The sequence below is a fragment of the Eumetopias jubatus genome, unplaced genomic scaffold, assembly GCF_037043125.1.
Source record: "Eumetopias jubatus isolate StellerSeaLion01/CBP00866 unplaced genomic scaffold, mEumJub1_p1.0 scaffold_3, whole genome shotgun sequence".
Taxonomy (NCBI): domain Eukaryota; kingdom Metazoa; phylum Chordata; class Mammalia; order Carnivora; family Otariidae; genus Eumetopias; species Eumetopias jubatus.
Genome location: NW_028274809.1, coordinates 10,061,096 through 10,081,387, shown reverse-complemented (window position 1 = coordinate 10,081,387; position 20,292 = coordinate 10,061,096). Strand labels below are relative to the sequence as shown.

At 42.9% G+C, this 20,292-nt stretch overlaps 1 protein-coding gene across 1 annotated transcript in view; it reads left to right on the top strand.

Annotated features, from left to right (window-relative positions):
• The window catches only part of FBXO36 (F-box protein 36), an 85,257-nt gene that overhangs the window by 21,316 nt on the left and 43,649 nt on the right, over nucleotides 1–20,292 (top strand). The gene's annotated exons all lie outside the window — the stretch shown is intronic.

Genomic DNA, 20,292 nt, shown 5'->3' with positions numbered 1-20,292 from the left:
TGTTTTTGTTTTATTAAGTAGGCTCCAGACCCAGCGTGGAGCCCAATGCAGGGCTTGAACTCACAACCCAGAGATCAAGACCTGAGCTGAAATCAAGAGTCAGATGCTTAACTGACTGAGCCACCCAAGTGCCCCAACTTTCCAGTTGTTTTGTAAATACTAATTATTATAGTATTCCAATGAGAACTACTTTATTTTCTTTTAATTTAAATTCAAGTTAGTTAACATATAGTGTAGTATTGGTTTCAGGAGTGGAATTTAGCGATTCATCACTTTCATATAACACCCAGTGCTGATCACAAGTGCCCTCCTTAATGCCTGTCACCCATCTAGCCCATCCCCTACCCAGCTCCCTCCAGCAACCCTCAGTTTGTTCTCTGTGGTTAAGGGTTACTTATGGTTTGCCAGTATTACTTCTTTAAACATGAGGATGTCAAATGAGTTACTTAAGGCAAAAAGAATTCTTTGGTTAGTACCTAAAAAGTCTAGATTATTACTGTTTTTTTTTTAAGATTTTATTTATTTGTCAGAACAAGTAGGGGGAGAAGCAGGCAGAGGGAGAAGTAGGCTCCTTGTTCAGTACTCCCGATGCAGGGTTTGATCCCAGGACCCTGGGATCACAACTTGAGCCAAAGGCAGACACTTAACTAAATGAAGCAGCCAGGTGTCCCTATTACTACTTTAAATATAAAAGAAAAAGTGGGGCACCCACCTGGTTCAGTCAGTGGGCCATGGGACTCTTGATCTCAGGGTCGTGGGTTCGAGTTCCACATTGGGGGTAGAGATTACTTAAAAAAATAAAAGAGAGAAAACAACTGCTGATAGAAGCAAGCAACCTGGTATTGTTTAAGTATAAGAAAATGAAGAGTTTAGGCTTATTCAGAAAAGAAACGTGATACACAGGGATTTGTGAGCTATAGTTTGACATAAATTTAGGTAGCTAAAGATCATTGTTGGGGTTTTTTAGGAGAAAAATGAAGAAGAAAGAAATTAGGGTGAACGTGGTTTATTACTGTTCTATTTTTTTTTTTAAGATTTTATTTATTTATTTGACAGAGAGAGACACAGTGAGAGAGGGAACACAAGCGGAGGGGAGATGGTTAATGACTGAGCCACCCAGGTGCCCCTATTTTAGATGAGAAATAGTAAGCAACATTGACAAAGCCATACATTGGCTGGAAGGGAAGTGGGGGGAATTGGCACAGGCAGTGGGGAGGCAGGGAGACAGCGGTGTGGTACAAGAGAGTTCATAAGGAAACCATAACCGATGGGGCGCCTGGGTGGCTCAGTCAGTTAAGCGGCTGCCTTCAGCTCAGGTCATGATCCCAGGGTCCTGGGATGGAGCCCCACATCCGGCTTCTTGCTCAGCGGGGAGCCTGCCTCTCCCTCTGCCTGTTGCTCCCCCTGCTCATGCTCTCTCTCTGTCGAATAAATAAATAAAATCTTTAAAAACAAAAAAAGGAAACCATAACTGATACCGCCAATATAACATGGTAGTTAGACACGCAGATTCCACCATTTACTCGCTGTTGGATTGCAGGCAAGTTACTACCCTCCACTTCAGTTTGTTCATCTAAAAATGGGTCTGATAATGATGCCTCATAGTCTGTGAGAAATAAATAGGCTAATAAACATAAAGGGCCTAGAACAATGCCTGGCATATAGTAAGTGCTGTGTGTGTGTTTTATTACCATTATTATTATAGGTTAATTAGTTGATTAATTGGTTAATTAGTTGATTGAAAGTGGAGACATGTAATACTAGAACAGTACTTGTTCCCTACTTTTAAGTCAGTTGAAGTACAGCTTTTTTAAAAATCTTGGAGCAAGGAACACAAAAGCGTCTGACAGGACCAACAAATGGCTCATTACAGAACTGAAGTTGGGCCCCTGGCTGGCTCAATGGGGAGAGTGTGTGACTTAATCTCAGGGTTCAGGAGTTCAAGCCCCAGATGGGGCGTGAAGTCTACTTTAAAATAAATAAGTTAAAAAACAAACAAACAACTGAAGTCAAATTCTGCCCTTTGAAGTCAGATTCTGTTCCAGACTTGGTTCTTCGTTCTTCTACACTCAAGCTGCTGACTCCTCCCTCCTCCTTGATGTGGCCTTCCCCCGCCCTTTATGTCCGGTTGGGAATCAGGTCTGTCCTCCCTTCCTCTCGTGTTCATCCCTCACTGCCTCCACATTGCTCCCTCAGGGCCTCCCACCAGCACTGCTGCTTCTCGCACTTGATCTCTACATCCAACGCCATCCTCCTTCCTGCCCACCACTGCCAGGGGAATCTTCCCAAATACTGAGGGGGGAAATACAGTCCATCCTCATTATTCATAGATTCTGTCTTTGTGAATTTGCCTGCTTGCTAAAATTTGTATAACCCCCAAAACTGATATTCTCCTGACAGTTCTGCAGTCATTCTTGGACCTCTGCAGAGCAGAGAGAGAAACCGAGTCCACCCACTGGCATGACCCCAACTGAGGCGGAACGGGGCAACACCTGCCTTCATGGGTCAGCTCTCATTCTGTAAACAAGCCAGGGTCCATTTCCTGGTCCATTCAGTGCCATGGTTTTCTTATTTTTGTGCTTTTTGTTGGTGATTTCACTACTTAAAATGGCCCCAAGTGTCGTGCTGCGGGGCCGTCCAGTGTTCCTAAGTGCAAGAAGGCCTCAATGTGCCTGATGCAGAAAACACATGTGTTAGATAAGTGCCCTTCAGACATGAGTGATAGTGCTTTTGCCTGTGAGGCCCATGTTAATGAATCAACAATATATATTAAATAATCTTTAAGCAGAAACACACAAAACAAGGTTATGCATTGATCAGTTGATGAAAATGTGACCAGAGGCTCACAGGAACCTATTCTTGTATTTCCCGTAGGGCAGTGATTTGCTAATTCAGCAGGAGCAGTGACTTTCTAGAACCTAAGTACTGTGCATAACGAGAATCAGCTGTACATGTGTATGTACATACACATACACAGACTTTTTGGAGTCTTTGGTGCTCCGTTTCAGTTACGGGATATTGATCTACACAATCTGGCCCCATTTCCCACTCCTAACGCATCTCCTGATGATCTTTGCCACAAAGCCTCTGTTCCAACCAAATCACATTATTTTTTGTCTGCCCAGAATTATTTTCAGCCACTGCTCCTCCCCCCTACCTCCACCTCCACACCTGTGGAGAATCCACTGAGGTGCCAGCAGTTGGATGGGCACATGACCCGGGCCTGGCCCATCATGAACCCCCCCAACCCCCACCCTCACCTCCAGGACACCTGTGGGTACTTGACAGACAGGCCCCATGCAATTATTCCCTGGGATTTTTCACCCTCAATTAGAAAGAGTTAGTTTCTCATTTCTTTGGGAATGCTCCAACTGGGTGATGTAGCCTTGGAGTTTCTAGTTGCCAGGCTCCCCACTTGCATGAGTGACACACATTTGCAATAGAAGATAATGAGGCCAACAACAGAGAGGGACAGAAACAGAAGGAAAGAGAGAGAGTTGATCATCTGAGGCTGTCATTTTGCACCCCTGGATCCCTTCATGCCTGAGGCTAGCCACACCACTGTCTTTCCAAGTTATATAACCCGACACGACTGCTTTCTTATTTAAAATTCTCCGGATTGAATTTTGTCTCTTGAGACCAGGCAGTCCTGAGTAATACACCCAGATATTTTTGATCTATCCAGAATGCATTCTAGTACTCTACACTAAATCATGAGTTTCTCCCTAACTGGGATTTCTTTTTTGTGCAAAATTTAGTGTACCTGGATTTCCTTCTGTAAATCTTCTCTGCAAGATTTTTTTGGTTCAAGTCTATTCCTATTTTGGATAGACGGTAAAAGAGGAAACTGGGAATTGGGAAGATTTGAAAGGGAAGGAAAGAACACTGGAGTAGCAAGTTTGCAGTACAGTCCTGGGAAAGAGAAAGGAAGCAGAGGCAGGTGATGCAGGCCTTAGAATTGCACTTCCATGGGTCATATATGACCCACGTGGGTGCAGCCGAGTCTCAGTGCTCTGCTGTGTCTAAAGCGTGCTGTGAGCTAACCCTATGCAGTCTGTTTAGGGGGCACCTATCCTCTGAAAGATATCATCTCCTCACTTCTGTCCTTAAGCCTTTGCTTACACTGCCCCGCCACACCTGGACCACCCTTTACCCCAATCTTTGCTTCGTTATTCATCCTGTTCTTAGGTCTACCTTCATCTCTGCCAGGAATCCCCTTAACTGGGCCTTTGTCGGGTGTAAGTTTGAGGAAAGAGCTTGAGAAATAATAGGTCAAATAACGTTCCCCCCAATTTGTCCTTCTTAAACATCCAAGTGACTTGAGAGTGGCAGCCAACAGCATGAAGTCATAAAAGCACAATAAATGAATATTTGAATAAGCAACAAGACACTAAAGAAAATGTCTCTTGACATGATCAGCAACAGGGCAACATCAGTTTCTTAGTCTCTCATGGAGATTAATGGGAGAGAGAAGTAATTTCTTTTCTAGCAAACCAAGATGATGAATGGAAATTAGGTTTACTAATGTAAGCTGTATAGACTAAAAGTTGCAAGTACCTAAGGTCTATGTTCAGCTTACACATGGCCCTGAATCCAGTGCTTAGCTTAATGCTGAGCGCACAGTGGGAATTCAGTAAATATTTGTTGGATTAATAAATATTAACCCCATTTACATAACATTTTAGAAGGAAGTATGGAATACAAAAATGGCACGAAACAAAGGAGTGGCCACAAGGTGGGGAGTCAGATCAGGAAGGGTTTTATTCATGTGTCTACAGGATCTGAATCTCAAACAAAAAAAAAGGGGGGGGAGAGAAAGGAATAGATCTTTTCCAGGAATTCTAGGCAGGAGGGATCCACTTTACCAAAGTCACTGGATTGTGGAACTGCAAGTAATGTATTGAAATATGGGGCACAGTCAGGGGGTTAACGCAAGATGATGCTGATGAAGGTCACTGGCTGGGGGACCTCACGTGCCATACCAAGAATTTTGACTATGGAAAGCCTTTAAAGGACTGGGGGTGGGTGGGTGGGAGAGAGCCATCACATTCACCTTGCATTTTAGTAAGAAGCCTTAGGCTGCTGTGTTAAGGGTAGCCTGGATTGGTTCAAGCATGGAGGCAGAGAGTCATGAGATTTTATCTTGATCCTCAAGAGCACACTGGAGATGAAGGGAATGTTGAAAGTTGTTATGGAAGTGAAATCAATAGAATTTGGCCATGAAGTCAGTGTTTTGATGAGAGAAAGGTAAGAGTCTAAAATGACTCAACTGGTGCCACCAAAATAAGGAATGCAGGAAGAAGGGTTTCTTTTTTTTTAAAGATTTTATTTATTTATTCATGAGAGACAGGGAGAGAGAGAGAGAGAAGCAGAGGGAGAAACAGACTCCCCACTGAGCAGGGAGCCCGATGCAGGACTCGATCCCAGGACCCCGGGATCATGACCTGAGCCGAAGGCAGACGCTTAACCATCTGAGCCACCCAGGCGCCCGGAAGAAGTGTTTCTAAGACAAGATGATGGGACCAATTTTTTTTTATAGTTGATTGTAACATGCTGGTGGATTACCCAGATGAGTATACACAGTAATCAACTGGCTAATTTACTAAGTCTCTGGAGATCAGGAATGAAAATACAGATTTTTACTCAACAGCATTAAAGCTATGGAAGATTACCTGGAGGGAGGAGAGAAGTTAACTAAGGGCAGAGCGTTAACATTGAAGCACAAATCAAGGCACGTTTGGATTCTTAATACTTTTGGTGGGGGGCTGAGGGGTGGGGCGGTGTACATCACTGATGTTGGTGGCATGAACTACACAGGCTATTTGAGAATAGGCTAAATATTTGTCCTTGTAAGTAATAAAATGCAATGGCAGTGGGAACAGTTGGATAACAGGCTTGGTAGAGATGGGAAATGGCGCCTCTTGTGTGATGTTCACAGGGGTATACATTGGTACATCCTTCCCATGGCAGAAACTGTTGGTGGTCCCCAATATTTATTTTCCCTTGTCCTCAGTAAAAGAATACCTGACTTTTAACTGAACATAAGGGCATCCCAGAAAGAGACTATGTTCCCAGTCTGCCCTGTAGCTAGATGTAGCCACATGACCAATAGATGTTACCAGAAGTGGTGAGTTTAAGCAGCCACCTCACACCATGCAGAAGAAGCCAAGTTCTGAAGATGATGGAGTACCAAAATGGAAGGTGCCTGGTCCCCTGGGTCATAAACTGCCTCATCTTCTATATAACCCTCTGTCTTGTGTAAGCCATCTTGTTGGGTCTTGAAGTCAACTGAACTTAATCCTTACCGATCTGCTTCCCAAAGGCAGTTTGGCAATATTTAGTCAAGTAGTGTGTGTATCCTTAACCCTGCCGCTCCACCTCAGGGAATTTACCTTGAGGAGTTAATTACCCACGTTGGAAATGACACATAAACTGGATATTCATCACAGCATTGTTTATAATAACCAAAAAGTAAGATGGGGCATCTGCTGAAAGTCCTTCAGTAGAAAATTGGTTAAATAAATTATGTATACTTCTGTATAAGAGAACACCGTGAAGCCACTAGAGACAAAGCTAGATGAAGCTATATTTAGACATTGCATGAATAGATGTCTGTGACATAGAATAAAAGAAGAGTTCACAAATGAGCATGTTTACTATTATCCCATTCATGTAAAACTGATACATACAGACGCGCGCGCGCGCGTGCGCGCGCACACACACACACACACACACACACACACACACACACACAAATCTGTAAGTGTAGAGTCTGAGGAATGTTTGGAGAATGTAAAATACGCTTAATACCTGGAAATGGGATTTTAGATTTTGGTTTCTTTTTAACTTACCCACCGTGCTTTGTATTGTTATTTGAACTGTTTGCAATCAGCTTTATTGCTGTTATAAAAACTATCAGGGCTTTTTGATGTTTTAAAATGTTCTCTTTAAACAATTAATATCATTAAGAAAGTAATGTGGGGAGTTGTTGCCAGCAAACTGTTCAGGAAGAGGTGCGGCCATTGTTGCTAAAAGCCGAATAAATGAAAACACACTCCAGGAAAACTGACTCAGCTTTTGGTGGGTCGTCTATAGTAGGTGGAGACATCCTAATTGGCAGATTTTTAAGCTTTTTACTGAAAAATAATTGGAACTTAGTTGATTACCTCCTTAACGGAGAATATATTTCAATTCTTCCATTTTACTTTTTATAAATCTGAGGAGTTGGGACGGGGGAAGGAAATATATTTATGGTTTCAGCTTAAACTTCAGTCATTTAGGACTCCTCGTTTTTATTTTTTCTTTAGAAATATATCCACAGTAATTTTAGTACATCTAGGAAGATATTTCTTTATGCACACAGTATAAGAACACGCAACGTCATGAAGTTTTGGATTTTAAAGATGGGCTCCTACCCCAGAGTAACTCTATAGTTTATCTCCCCACCCCAGTCTCAGGTTATTTATTATATTTTATGTTTTATGTCATTTTATTTTTTGGTATGAAAAGCTTATTTACAAAGAAATGCTATGTACTTATGCAATTCATAGTTAAATGCAAATAAAATAGTGGAGCTCCCTAAAGAGGTAAGGCTAATTTTAATGTATTTATTATAGACCTGTTCACAGTAGTACCTCCCGATTTTACAATTCTAAAACATATCACCTCTTTTTTTTGTTTGTGTTTTTGAGGGATTGCCTACCACTTTGGAAATAGGCTGCAGCCCAATCTGCAAAAGTTTTAGCCCTTTTGTGGAGTTTAATCTTCTTTTTATGGCCATTTGAGTGACACTGCAGGAGAATCCCTTCTTCATTTTCCTTATGTTCATTTCCCCAGCACTTGGCCTTACTTAGCATTTCAAAAAAGAAGAAAAGCAGCAGGCAGTCATTATTTGCCCCCCGCCCCACTTCTCGTTAGCTCCCTCAGCTATAAAATCAGAAGATGTGGCTGAATTGCCGTCTTAATTTTTAAATTATTTAATATGCTTAAATATGATTAAAGTATTTAATTTTACTTAACAGAAAATAGTCTGCTCATTCACAGAAAAGTGCATTTCTGGTATTTTCATAACAATAAGAATGTCTCAGTTGCTAGATTTCCATTGCTTGGTATCCCTAGTTTATTCTTTTTGACTTTTAAATGAAATACCATAAATGTGTAATGAGTGTACATCCTAAGCTTTGTTTAAATAGAAGTAAATTACTGCAAAGTAAATCTAAATGTTTGTGAATATAACTCTATAAATAGAAATGTTACTTGAATTTTGTATCGTCCAAAGTATAACTTTATGCAGTTTATATCCCACATACTGATGACTTCTAAAACCTAAAAAACTTGCTGTCATTTTCAACGTATCGTCTCCTGGAAAAATCTCTGACCTCTCTTGATTTGATTTCTGCCATTTTCTGGCTATGTGCTGTTGGATAAGTCAGTGTGTTCATTTATTCAATAATTCATTCAGCAAGCACTTATTAATATCAACTCTGTGTCTTTCACCACGGGTGCTCTGCAAGCTACAAAAAAGTCTCCGACTAAGACATGGAGATCGTCTTGGAGGGCAGTAATAGTCACAAAAGATAAACAGATAGTTACAGTTCGATGGGCCATATACAAAGCCAGTAGGTAACATGAAGCTTGGGTGGAATTGGGGCCATAGAAGATGAGGGGATTTTAGGCCATCCTGTGCAAAGACAGGGAGACATTACAAGGCAAGGAATCCTTAGAGAACTTAACCTTAGAAATCAGGGAGGATTCTGGAAAGAGGAGAAATGCTGCAGAATATAGTAAAATAAAGATGGGGAGTTGCCTTTTGATACAGAGCTGGGAAGATCCTGGTAACATTTGCAAGATGGATTCAGTGACATAATGGTGTGGATGAAAAAGGAGGAAATAAAGACAAGGCAAGTGGACATTTTTCCAAGAAACTTGTTTATAAAGGGAAGGATCAGAGAAGGCTCAAATTTAGGGAAAGCATGGCCAAAGGGATTGTTAGGAAGGAGAGATTTGAGCGTGTTTAAGGCTAAGAAGAAGGAGCCAGTGGAAAAGGAGAAGATGACAAAACAGGAGGAAGAGGAGCGTGGTATATAATTTGAGTAAGATGAGCTTCCATGTTAGACAGACCTAAAGTAAATCTCGGTAGCTGTGTGAACTTGGCCCTCTGAAACTCACTTTCCTCTACTGTAAAATGACAACCTGATACATGCCTGAAGTTTCTTCATTCATTCATATAATTCACTAGGATGGCAGATGGTGGACACGCAGAGAAGACACTTGTCCTCTCTTTCTAGGATGTTACAGACTGGTGGATGTAGTTGTGAAGAATAGAAATAAATTCAAGAGATATTTAGGAGGCTAAAAAATTGTTTTGAAGACACAGTTACTATTTGGATCTGGGGTGAGAGAGAAGGTTATACAGTAGACAGGGGGGTGGGGCATGTTGTCCTGTTTGGCTCAGTCCTACAGAAGTCCTCCTATTCCATGGTTGAGGAGTCTCTCCCGCTCTCAGCAGATGTTCGTGAGAACACATGTAGCCCCAGTTGCCACTGACAGCCAAGTCCATGACCATACGGGAACCAGACTTTAGCTGCAGTCAGTACTGGCTGAGCTCCAGAAAGCAGAACAAGGGAAATACCTAGGTCCCTGATGACATAATTGAACCACTGATCACATTGTGCCAGAGCCTTCCCTCTCTCTAGACTCCCATTTCAGCCTTCTAGTCAGGGTTTCCGGTTAAATGTGGCCAAAAGTACCCTAACAGTTAGAGGTTGATAGGAGAATAAAGTGAAATATGTACAACATCCAGTGTTTGAATAGGGTAAACTCAATTTCTGCTAATTATTACTATTAATTAATACTATTATTGATACCCAGGTTCTTTGGCAAATGGTAGTACCCATGAGTTGGCAAACTGTATATAGGGCCAGATAGGAAATATTTAGCGGGCCACATTGGCCCGCATTGTGGGCCACATACGGTCTGTACTGTATATTCTTTTTTGTGTTTTGTTTTTTCTTTTTTAAAAATGCAGGACCCATTCTTGCCTAAGCTGTGGGCATAGCTGGCCTATTGGCTGGAGTTTGCCGACCCCTCGTAATGCCATTCACTGACACAAGAACCCAGGAAGAGGAGGCTTGGAGAAGATAATTGAATTCTGTTTTAAATATATAAAGGCAGCATATCCAGGTAGAGATGCTAATGAAGCCAAGAGATCGGGGCTGGCAATATAAATGGCGAATCATTAACACACAGATGGTAGAAAGCCAAGGAAGTCAGGGATGGATTAGATCACCCAGAAAGACTATGTAGTCTACGAGTAAGATAAGGAAAAAGCTAAGGAAGAGCCTACAAAAAGTCCTTTCGTCCAGGATTGGAGTGAGGGTCACAGTCCCACACAGGTTAACCAAGAACTCGACAAGAAGGAAACCAGACTCAGTGCAGTGGGTTATGTGCTGTGATGGACTTATGCAAAGGATCCGTAAGTGCACACGGACAGGCATCTAACCAGCATGAGCTTGAAAGGGGAACTCAAAATGTCATGCCTGTTAAAACAGTCTTGTGAGATGCCCGGGAGTTAGCCATGTATCCCAGGCAGAAGGAACAGCCTATGCCAAAGCACAGAGGAGAGGGAGACAAATACAAGTTCTGGTATGTAGGTAGGGGCACTAGGGCGGCTCAGCTGATTAAGCATCGGCCTTCAGCTCAGGTCATGAGCCTAGGGTCCTGGGATGGAGTCCCGCATCAGGCTCCTTGCTCAGCAGGGAGCCTGCTTCTCCTTCTATCTGCCGCCCCTCCTGCTTGTGCGCTCTCTCTGACAGATAAATAAATAAAATCTTAAAAAAAAAAAAAAAGTGCTGGTATGTAGGTAGACCAAAATGTAACATCAGACATAGGCTGGAGAGATAAGGGCCAGATCTGGAATGTTTTATATGCGATGCTAACACTTTGAAAGGGATGGGGATCTGAAAGAGTTTCGGGCAGAGGATTGAAACAATCATGGTGATGTCTTAGAAGCCTAGAAGCGGCATCCTAGCAGCAGATGTGTGAAGGTTGACTTCCAGGAGGGTAGCATGGGGAAGAGGGAAGAAACAGAAAACCTCTGTACCTGATCAAGGGGAAAACATTTAAGGTGCTTAATCAGTAATGTGCTGGGAGATGCTTTACAACTGACTCTCCAGGGGCGGAAAAAACCTGCTTTGTGGCAATTGCCAATTTTTGCATATAAATATTTCTATCGTGCCCAAACTAAGGCAAGTAGTAGCAATACAGAGAAAGAGTGGATTAAGAGAAAGATTTAGGAGTTGAATTGAGACTTGATAACCAGTTGAATGGAGGGTGAAGAAGTACAGGCTCTTTTAGATTTCCATTTTATGAGATGGTGACTGGTATGTCACTGAAATGGGGACAGTAAAGAAATAAGTCTATATGGTCCCTCTCCCCCTGCTAGAATGTTCCATGGATGCAGAGACTTTTCATCATTTCCATACACTGCTGTATCCCTAGCACCCAGAACGGTGCATGGCACATGGTTGACACTCAATAAATATTTGTTGAATGAATGAGTGAGTGTTTCCCCATTAAACCATTAGAGATCACTGCTGGTTTAAGCCGTGTCCCCAGAGCAGTGCAGAGCCCTTTTACAGTGGCCTGAAAAGTGATGGGATGAGGAATTGGAGACAATGCCTAGACTACACTTGGAAAAGGCTCCTCGGAAGAACAGGAGATACGTGGCCAACTGGAGGAAATTGTCCTTTGTCTCGGGAAGAAAGAATCTTAGCATGTAGTTTGAGGACTGGCCCCAGGGGAGTGGGTGAGAGCTGTGGGACCAAGACCTTGCATTAAAATCACGGCCCAAATAAAAAACCAAGAGCTGAGTCTGTAGGAGAGGGAAGGTGGGGGAGGAGGTGTGGAGTGTTAAATATAAAAAATTCTACCGAGTCAATTTTTTAAAGATCCAATAGACTTTATTAATCAGTTCATGCATCAGGCCGCATCCCATCTAGCAAATAGGAGATCCAAGGAGCTATACAAAATGGAAGGATTCTACAGGCAGAAAAGGGATGAGACAATAAAATGCCTGACTGGTTAGGACCCTATATGTGGGGGAGGATGAAACTGCCATTGAGTTGAGTAGTAAGCTCTGGTTTGGGGACGTGACCTGGCTTAAGTGACGCCATTTTGGACTTGTGGTTTTCTTTTTCACAGGAGATAAGGTGGGTTCTGCCCAAGGTCAGAAGTCAGGGGCTGGAAGCAGAAAAATCTAGATTGTGTAGCTTGTCAGATGCTTACAAATGGTTTTTGCTGATTCCAATGTAGCTTAAACAGAAAGAACCATGGGATGCTTGGCCAGCTGTTAAACTTAAACCCAAAAATGGAACCTCATCTATATTGACAAGAAAACTTCCCAAGTTTAGCACTATGGCCATTAATGTAACTTGGGAAAGAACTTATTTTGGGGGGTGGAGGGAAAACTTTTTGAATCAAGTATGTTTCATTTAAACTTTCTCAAGAAAATGTTTTTCTGCCCAAGAGAACACTTCACCATAAATCATTTTAATTACTGTACCTAATATAAATACTTTTAGTCATTATTTTTTTAATTTTTTTAAATTTTTTAAATGTTTTACTTATTTATTCATGAGAGTCAGAGAGAGAGAGAGAGAGAGAGAGAGAGAGGCAGAGGGAGAAGCAGGTTCCCCACCTAGAAGGGAGCCTGATGCAGGACTTGATCCCAGGACTCTCGGATCATGACCTGAGCCAAAGGCAGACGCTTAACCATTTGAGCCACCCAAGTGCCAGCATTACTTTATTTTAAATTGTGCATTTGGAAGGTTACACTATCACAGCAGACTATAGGCCACACAAAACCTTAAATTTGATTGAGGGTGTCTTGAATTTTCTTATCTTGTTTTCCCTTCAAGATCTGCTTTCCTCCCTCAAATCAGCTTCATGCATTGCCTTCAGGGAGTTTCCCAAGATCAGGCTTTGAGATGCAAGGCCCTAGGATTTTAAATTTCAAAAGCCCAAACTAGGTGGGGGGGATGGGTGCCTAAAGGTTTTGGAACAGACAACAGTTAGAATGTAAGTGCTCCTCTCCTGAATCTCCAACTGAGAAAACCTTCCAGATTGCAGAGGGAAGCAGGATTCAGAGAGGAGGGAAAGAGGAGTTAGATGCTGCTGGTTCACCTGAAGAGCCCTTGGCCATTTCCTTCCAAGCTGGGTTGGGGGTGAAGGTCAAAAACCCAGGGACTCCCCAGGTAGACTGAAGTTCCAGGAGCTGAGCAGACCTTTGCCCTCCCCCTCCGCACCAGGTGAGGAATAGGAGAGGCAGGTGAATGGGAGAGCCTGCTGAGAGGTCTCAAGTGCCTCCCACCCCCGGCAGGTGGCCAGAGAAGGTGCTGTCCGGACTGGCTGACAGCCTCCCAGCCACCTTGGTCATAGGGCACCTCCTTCTGCAGGCCACCATTGGGGGGGAAATGTTGCCACAAGGGGACCAGGAGGAGACTGCTACAGCCCTTACCAGTTTCCTGCGCCACGAGAAACCAAGAACAGGTGGGATGGAGGCCATCTCACCTGTTGCTGGCTTGAAGATAGTGAATGGCACAGAGGCCTCACCGCTCCCCTGGAACTTGGACTCAGCCCCAGTAGAGAGGAGGGAGGTGCCAAAGGGACCGAGATTAGGTTTAGGAAACATGTTCCCTTGGGGTCGGGATGGAAAGAGATGCTCTTCCCTGTTTACCCTGCTCATTTTACCATGTGCATTTATTACCTATTCAAAAATAAAATATTCACATATAGAAAAAATTTTATTTCTTGCACGTGTGTTAAGCAAGTGAGTGTCCTATTTACTATGTTGTTATAACAATATAGATTCTAAGCAATTAAAGCCAGATAGTCGTTTTACAAGCCAACATAAATAATTGTTTTATATTACTTTGTATTCATGTTCTGGCTCTACAGATAGGATCTTCTTAAACAAGATTTATTCATTTTTTTACACTACCCTCTTTCCATACACAAACAGTTGGCTGGCTCACTGCTTTGCAAGTAGTAGGGACACAGAAAATATTTATCTGATTGATAAATATATTGATAAAGTAAATGGATATGTGACCATCACTACAGACCCTTTGAAGATTTGATTCAAATCATTTTGGAAGTTGACCATATATCGAGGGCTAATTGTTTTCCGGAGAGAATAGAGAACATTTCTCTATCTAGCAAGTCGTTTGAATAGCAGACAAATAAGACCTTTTATGGACTGTGATGACACAAAGAGAGTGACTCAAACTAAGTCTGAAGATGAGTTTTTTTCAGGAGGACAAGGCAGGGGAGGACACTGTAGGCATTGGGCATGCGTGTGCAAATGCATGGCGGTATAATCCAAACATGGCACACACAACTCGCTGGGGTGATGATGAGAAATGATACTGGACAGGGAGATAGGATGCTGATCATCCAGAGGCCAATTTTTCATTGCGTTTGCTAGCATCTTAGGCATGGAAGATGCATTGGGCTCCAGACAAGATCTCCCAAGGGGCTGGCTCTTACAGAGCATACAGACATGAAAACAAATGCACGAGTGAATATCAAAGCACTTGAAGAAAGTGTTCGAGATTGCTTTTTTGCTCTTATTCACCCTTTCAGTCTGCAGTTTAGCAGGAAAACCTGTTAGATGTAATCCTGGGGTTATGAGATATGATACAGGTACCATTTGTCTCCGGTGAGCAACTCAGCTTTAGGGTCAGTTGCTAGAAAGGGATTTTGCTTACCACCTCCATGTTTGGAAAGGTTACATGGGGCATGTTGGGTGAGAAGCAAAGCAGTTTACTGGCTCCTCTCACCATCTGGCTTCGGAAGGGCTCAAATGACACCTGCTCCAAAACCCTATTTAATATGGAACCCCCAGCCCAGGGTCAGCACTCCCTGTCTGGCTTTCCTAGTTTGTTTTTCTTCGCAGCGTTTAAAAAAAAAAGATTTTAGTTATTTATTAGAGGGAGTGCATGCACAAGAGAGGGAGAGAGAGCAGGGGGAAAGGGAGACACAGACTCCCTGCTGAGCAGGGAGCCTGATGCGGGGCTAGATCCCAGGACCGTGGGATCATGACCTGAGCTGAAGGCAGACGCTTAACCCACTGAGCCACCCAGGCGCCTCTCTTCACAGCATTTATCTCACATTCTAACACACTATGAAATATATTTACTTGTTTTGTGGACTGTCCATCTCCCCCCACACACACCCCCATGTAATGCAAGCTCCATGGGCACAGGGCTTTGTCACTTTTGCTAGAACAATGCGATACCCGACGTACTTGTGGAATGGGGAGCGAGTGCATGAGATGCTGTGACTTCTCAGCGCGTCAGTCACACTCCCACCAAAATTAGGTGAGAAACCCATCCAATGTCAAGTCTTCATGATTTAAAGATTAACACCATTAGGTTTGTAAACACCACGGCTTCCCTGCGTATTGTGGACATGGAGAAGTTAAGGCCTTTCGTCATTCCAGTGAGGCAACATGTTGAACAGATGTAGAAGCGTTGGGGTCAGATAGACCTGGATTCAAAACCCACTGAGCACTGAAGGAGTTCGGGCCAGTTCTTCATCCGTAAAATGTACAATGAGGCTCACCTCCCAGGGTTGTTGTAAAGATTAAATGGGAAAAAAGTCCAAAGCACACTGCCTGCCCATGGCACGTGGTAGGCACTTGAAAACATCTGTTACTATCTTATCACTTTGGGAGCCGTATTAGTCTGCTAGGGCTGCCATAACAAAATACCACAGACTGGGGGGCTTAAAAAAACCCAGAAATTTATTTTCCCATAGTTTTGAAGGCTAGAAGTCCAAGATCAAGGTGTTGGCAGCACTACACCTTGTGAGGCCTCTCTCCTGGCCTTTCAGGTGGCCACCTTCTCACGGGGGCTTCACGAGGTCTTTCCTCTGAAAATGTGCATCCCCTTTGTCTCTTACTCTTCTTATTAAGGACTGGATTAGGACCCACCTTTATGACCTCATTTACCTGTTCAAAGACCCTGTCCCCAGGTGAGGGCTTTAGCATAGGAACTTTGGAGGGACACAGTTCAGTCCGTAACAGAAGGTGAGGAAGGTTTTGACAAAGTAACTCCAATTTTGATATATTGGATAATTAAATTATCTTTAATTCCCAGTAACAAAGGGACTTTGGTGGCTGTGTTTTGACTAGCAGATAGGCACTGAGAAGGAAAGAGATCCAAGTATTCAGTAGCAGGTGTTCATTTTACAAACAAGAAAAAGGAAACCATCGGGAAGAGGGAAACATTACGTGTGCAGAGAGCCCGAAAGGCTCCTTCCTGAGTGGTGGGACTCTACCTGAGGATGCATTTGAAGGAGCAGTGATACAGAATGGGTAAGTCACCAGAGGGTTTAGGGCTAGCAACAGCTGTTGAGAGAAAGCTGAGAGAGAGAGAGAGAAGGCAACCATATTTCTGATAGCAAATGTTTGCTATCGAGAGACACTGTCCATTTCTCCACCAGTTAGGTCTACACAGAGCTACTTCTAACTAGACCCCCGAGAAAGTTGGGGAAAATTAAAAAAAATAAATTTTCTGGGCGCCTGGGTGGCTCAGTTGGTTAAGTGGCTGCCTTCGGCTCAGGTCATGATCCTGGAGTCCCAGGATCGAGTCCCGCATCGGGCTCCCTGCTCAGCAGGGAGTCTGCTTCTCCCTCGGACCCTCCCCCTCTCATGTGCTCTCTCTCTCTCTCTCACTCTCTCTCAAATAAATAAATAAAATCTTTAAAAAAATTTAAAAAATTAAAAATTAAAAATAAATTTTCTACCAGCAAGTTACTCTTGTTACCAGAAGCAAAAGCAAAGACACCTTCGAGCTGTAAATAGTAATTTTATCAAGAAGGCAGGTTGCAAGCTTTAGGCACATACACCCGGAGATGGGGTCTGTGAAGTGGGGCCATAGACACCTGGGCCTTCTACCTGCTTGGTCACTTTTCCTGCCCTTATCTGGGAAGGTTTTGGAGAAAAGATTCCAGATTGTATTATTTTTTTCTGGGCATTGTTCCAGAAGATACTGTTGTACTAATACAAAAAAATAATAATTTAAAAAAGCAATTGCATCTGTGTTTAGAGGGTTTTGTTTTTTGTTTTGGTTTGAGTGTATTGTTTATTGAGTACTTTGAATTTATTTATTTATTTTTTAAAGATTTTATTATTTGTCAGAGAGAAGGAGAGAAAGAGCACAAGCAGGGGGAGTAGCAGAGGGAGAGGGAGAAGCAGACTTCCTGCTGAACAGGGAGCCCGATGAGGGACTCAATCCCAGGACCCTGGGATCATGACCTGAGCCAAAGGAAGATGCTTCACCGACTGAGCCACCCAGGCATCCTGAGTACTTTGAATTTCTTTTGAGATTTTCTGCATACCCATCTGGCAGACACAGTGTTTTAGGGTCAGGCCTCTGCAGCGTGTGTGTTAGAACTGACTGGTGTAGCCCTGACTCACACTGTCTCTGCACTTGTGAAGGAGCCTGCCGTCTCCAGCCTCAGGAAATTGTGGCTTTCATCAGGTTCTCCATCTAGAGCTGTAAGAGTGGATCTGTGCTTCTTTTAAACCTAGGGAACTGCATCTATATTTGTGACCTCTTATGTAAACAAATTCCAGTAATAATTTGATGGGATAGGAAAATAAAAACCTATCTGGTGCTCTGCTAAGCTCATTTATATGAATCATTTCATTTTTATCCTCCCTGAAGATGTGACTGATACGAGCGAGTAGGCAGAGATTATGAGACGGGCCCAAGGTCACCCTGATACTAAGTCCTAGCACTGGAATGTCCCTCTGGGTCCAAAACAACTGCTTGGACACCCTTGACATTGTGCCTTCACATCGTAGGAACACAGTCAGTGACATCCCACCCAATTTGGCGTGACATATGTTTAATCCTCTTATTGCTTATATGACTTTTTTCTCCTGAATCATAAGGACTCATGTGGGATTTTGCCCGTTTTCTTTTCTTTTTTTTAACAATTTATTATTTTTTTCTTTCTGGGGGTTGGGAGGGGCAGAGGGAAAGGGAGACAGAATCTTAAGCATGCTCCAGGGCCAGCATGGAGCCCGGCAAAGGGCTCAGTCCCACGACCCTGAGATTATAACCTGAGCCAAAATTAAGAGTAGAATGCTGAACCAATTGAGGCAGCCTGGCATCCTGTCCGTTTTCTTTTGCAAAAATATATTTTTTTAAGATTTTATTTATTTATTTGACAGAAAGAGACACACACACAGAGAATACAAGTAGGCAGAGCAGTGGTCAGAGGGAGAGGGAGAAGCAGGCTCCCCACTGAGCAGGGAGCCTGATGCAGGACTCGATCCCAGGACCCTGGGATCATCACCGGAGCCAAAGGCAGACGCTTAACCGACTGAGCCACCCAGGTGCCCCTCTTTTGCAAAGATTCTTATCATTAGTATGTGTGGTTTTCTTACATATCCTCCTTTGTGAAAAATCTTGTGCAAGTTTTGCTTTCAGAAAATCTTCATAATGTGATATTTTGTCTGGTGTATAAACACCCAGGTCTTTATGCAACGGTGAGGAGAAAATTACAGTCATTGTGAATTGTGTAGGGCCTCCAATTTGCTCTATTATAGTAGAATGTTTTTCTATAAAGAATACTGCTTAAAGTTGCACTTCTGGATCTCAAAATGAGTTGTGGAAGCAAAACCAAAAGCTACAACCTCTGTCGTGAATTACCTAGTTAAAATAACAGCTTCTAATCAGTCAGAATCTGGAGTTCTGATTCCGAGATTTCAGCGAGAGAATAAGATGATATTAAAAGCATGTATAATTAAAAAACAAACTCTTGAACTCAGAGAACATACGGTGGTGGCCAGAGGGGAGGAAGGCGGAGTGGTGAGTGAAACAGGTGAAGGGGATTAAGAGGTACAAACTTCCAGTTAAAATAAATGAATCACGGGGGTGCCTTTGTGGCTCAGTCATTAAGCATCTGCCTTCGGCTCAGGTCATGATCCCAGGGTCCTGGGATTGAGCCCCGCATCGGGCTCCCTGCGCAGCAGGTAGCCTGCTTCTCCCTCTCCCACTCTCCCTGCTTGTGTTCCCTCTCTCGCTGTCTCTGTCAAAGAAATAAAGTCTTAAAAAATAAAATAAAATAAATGAATCACAGAGATGAAAAAGTACAGCATAGGGTATATAGTCAATTAATATTGCAATAACGTTATATGGTGACAGATGGTAACTATATTTGGTGAGCATTGCATAACATTTAAAATTGCACTATGTTGTGCTCCTGAAACTAATAAAATACTATATGTCATCTACACTTCAAAAATAAATATAAAAAAGCATGCATAATCATGCTCAGTGTGATACTATCGCTGGTTCCTGTACCATTTTCTAAAATGAAAATGCTATTTTTTATTATTCTTAAAGTAATACATCTTACATTATTACTTTTTGCATTTATTATATTAGTTTATCTAGATTTTATTTTATTTTTTTTAAAGGAATGAAATCTTTTTTTTTTTAGATTTTACTTATTTATTTGAGAGAGAGAATGAGAGATTGAGAGCACGAGAGGGAAGAGGGTTAGAGGGAGAAGCAGACTCCCTGCTGAGCAGGGAGCCCAAGGTGGGACTCGATCCCGGGACTCCAGGATCATGACCTGAGCCGAAGGCAGTCGCCCAACCAACTGAGCCACCCAGGTGCCCTAGATTTTATTTTTGAATGTAGTTGGAGGTAGGGGTTTAAATTTATTTCTTTTAGATGGATGGCTTATCATGTCCACACTTTTTTTTTTAGAGAGGGCATGCATGCTGGGGAGGGAGGGTGGAGGGGCAGAGGAGAGGCAGAGAAAATCTCTTTTTAAAAATTTTTTATTGTTATGTTAATTACCATACACTACATCATTAGTTCTTGATGTAGTGCTCCATGATTCATTGTTTGTGCATAACACCCAGTGCTCCATGCAGAATGTGCCCTCTTTAATACCCATCACCAGGCTAACCGAGGCAGAGAAAATCTTAAGCAAGCTCCACGCCCAGCACAGAGTCGTATACAGCTAGATTTCAACCCTCCTAACTCTGAGATCATGACCTGAGCCTAAATCAAGAGGCGGATGCTTAACCAACTGGACCACCCAGGCGCCCCATGTCAACATTATTTATTAAATAAATCATTCTGGGGTGCCTGGGTGGCTCAGTTGGGTAAGCGTCTGCCTTCAGCTCAGGTCATGATCCCAGGGTCCTGGGATCGAGCCTCCGCATCATGCTCCCTGATCAGTGGGGAGCCTGCTTCTTCCTCT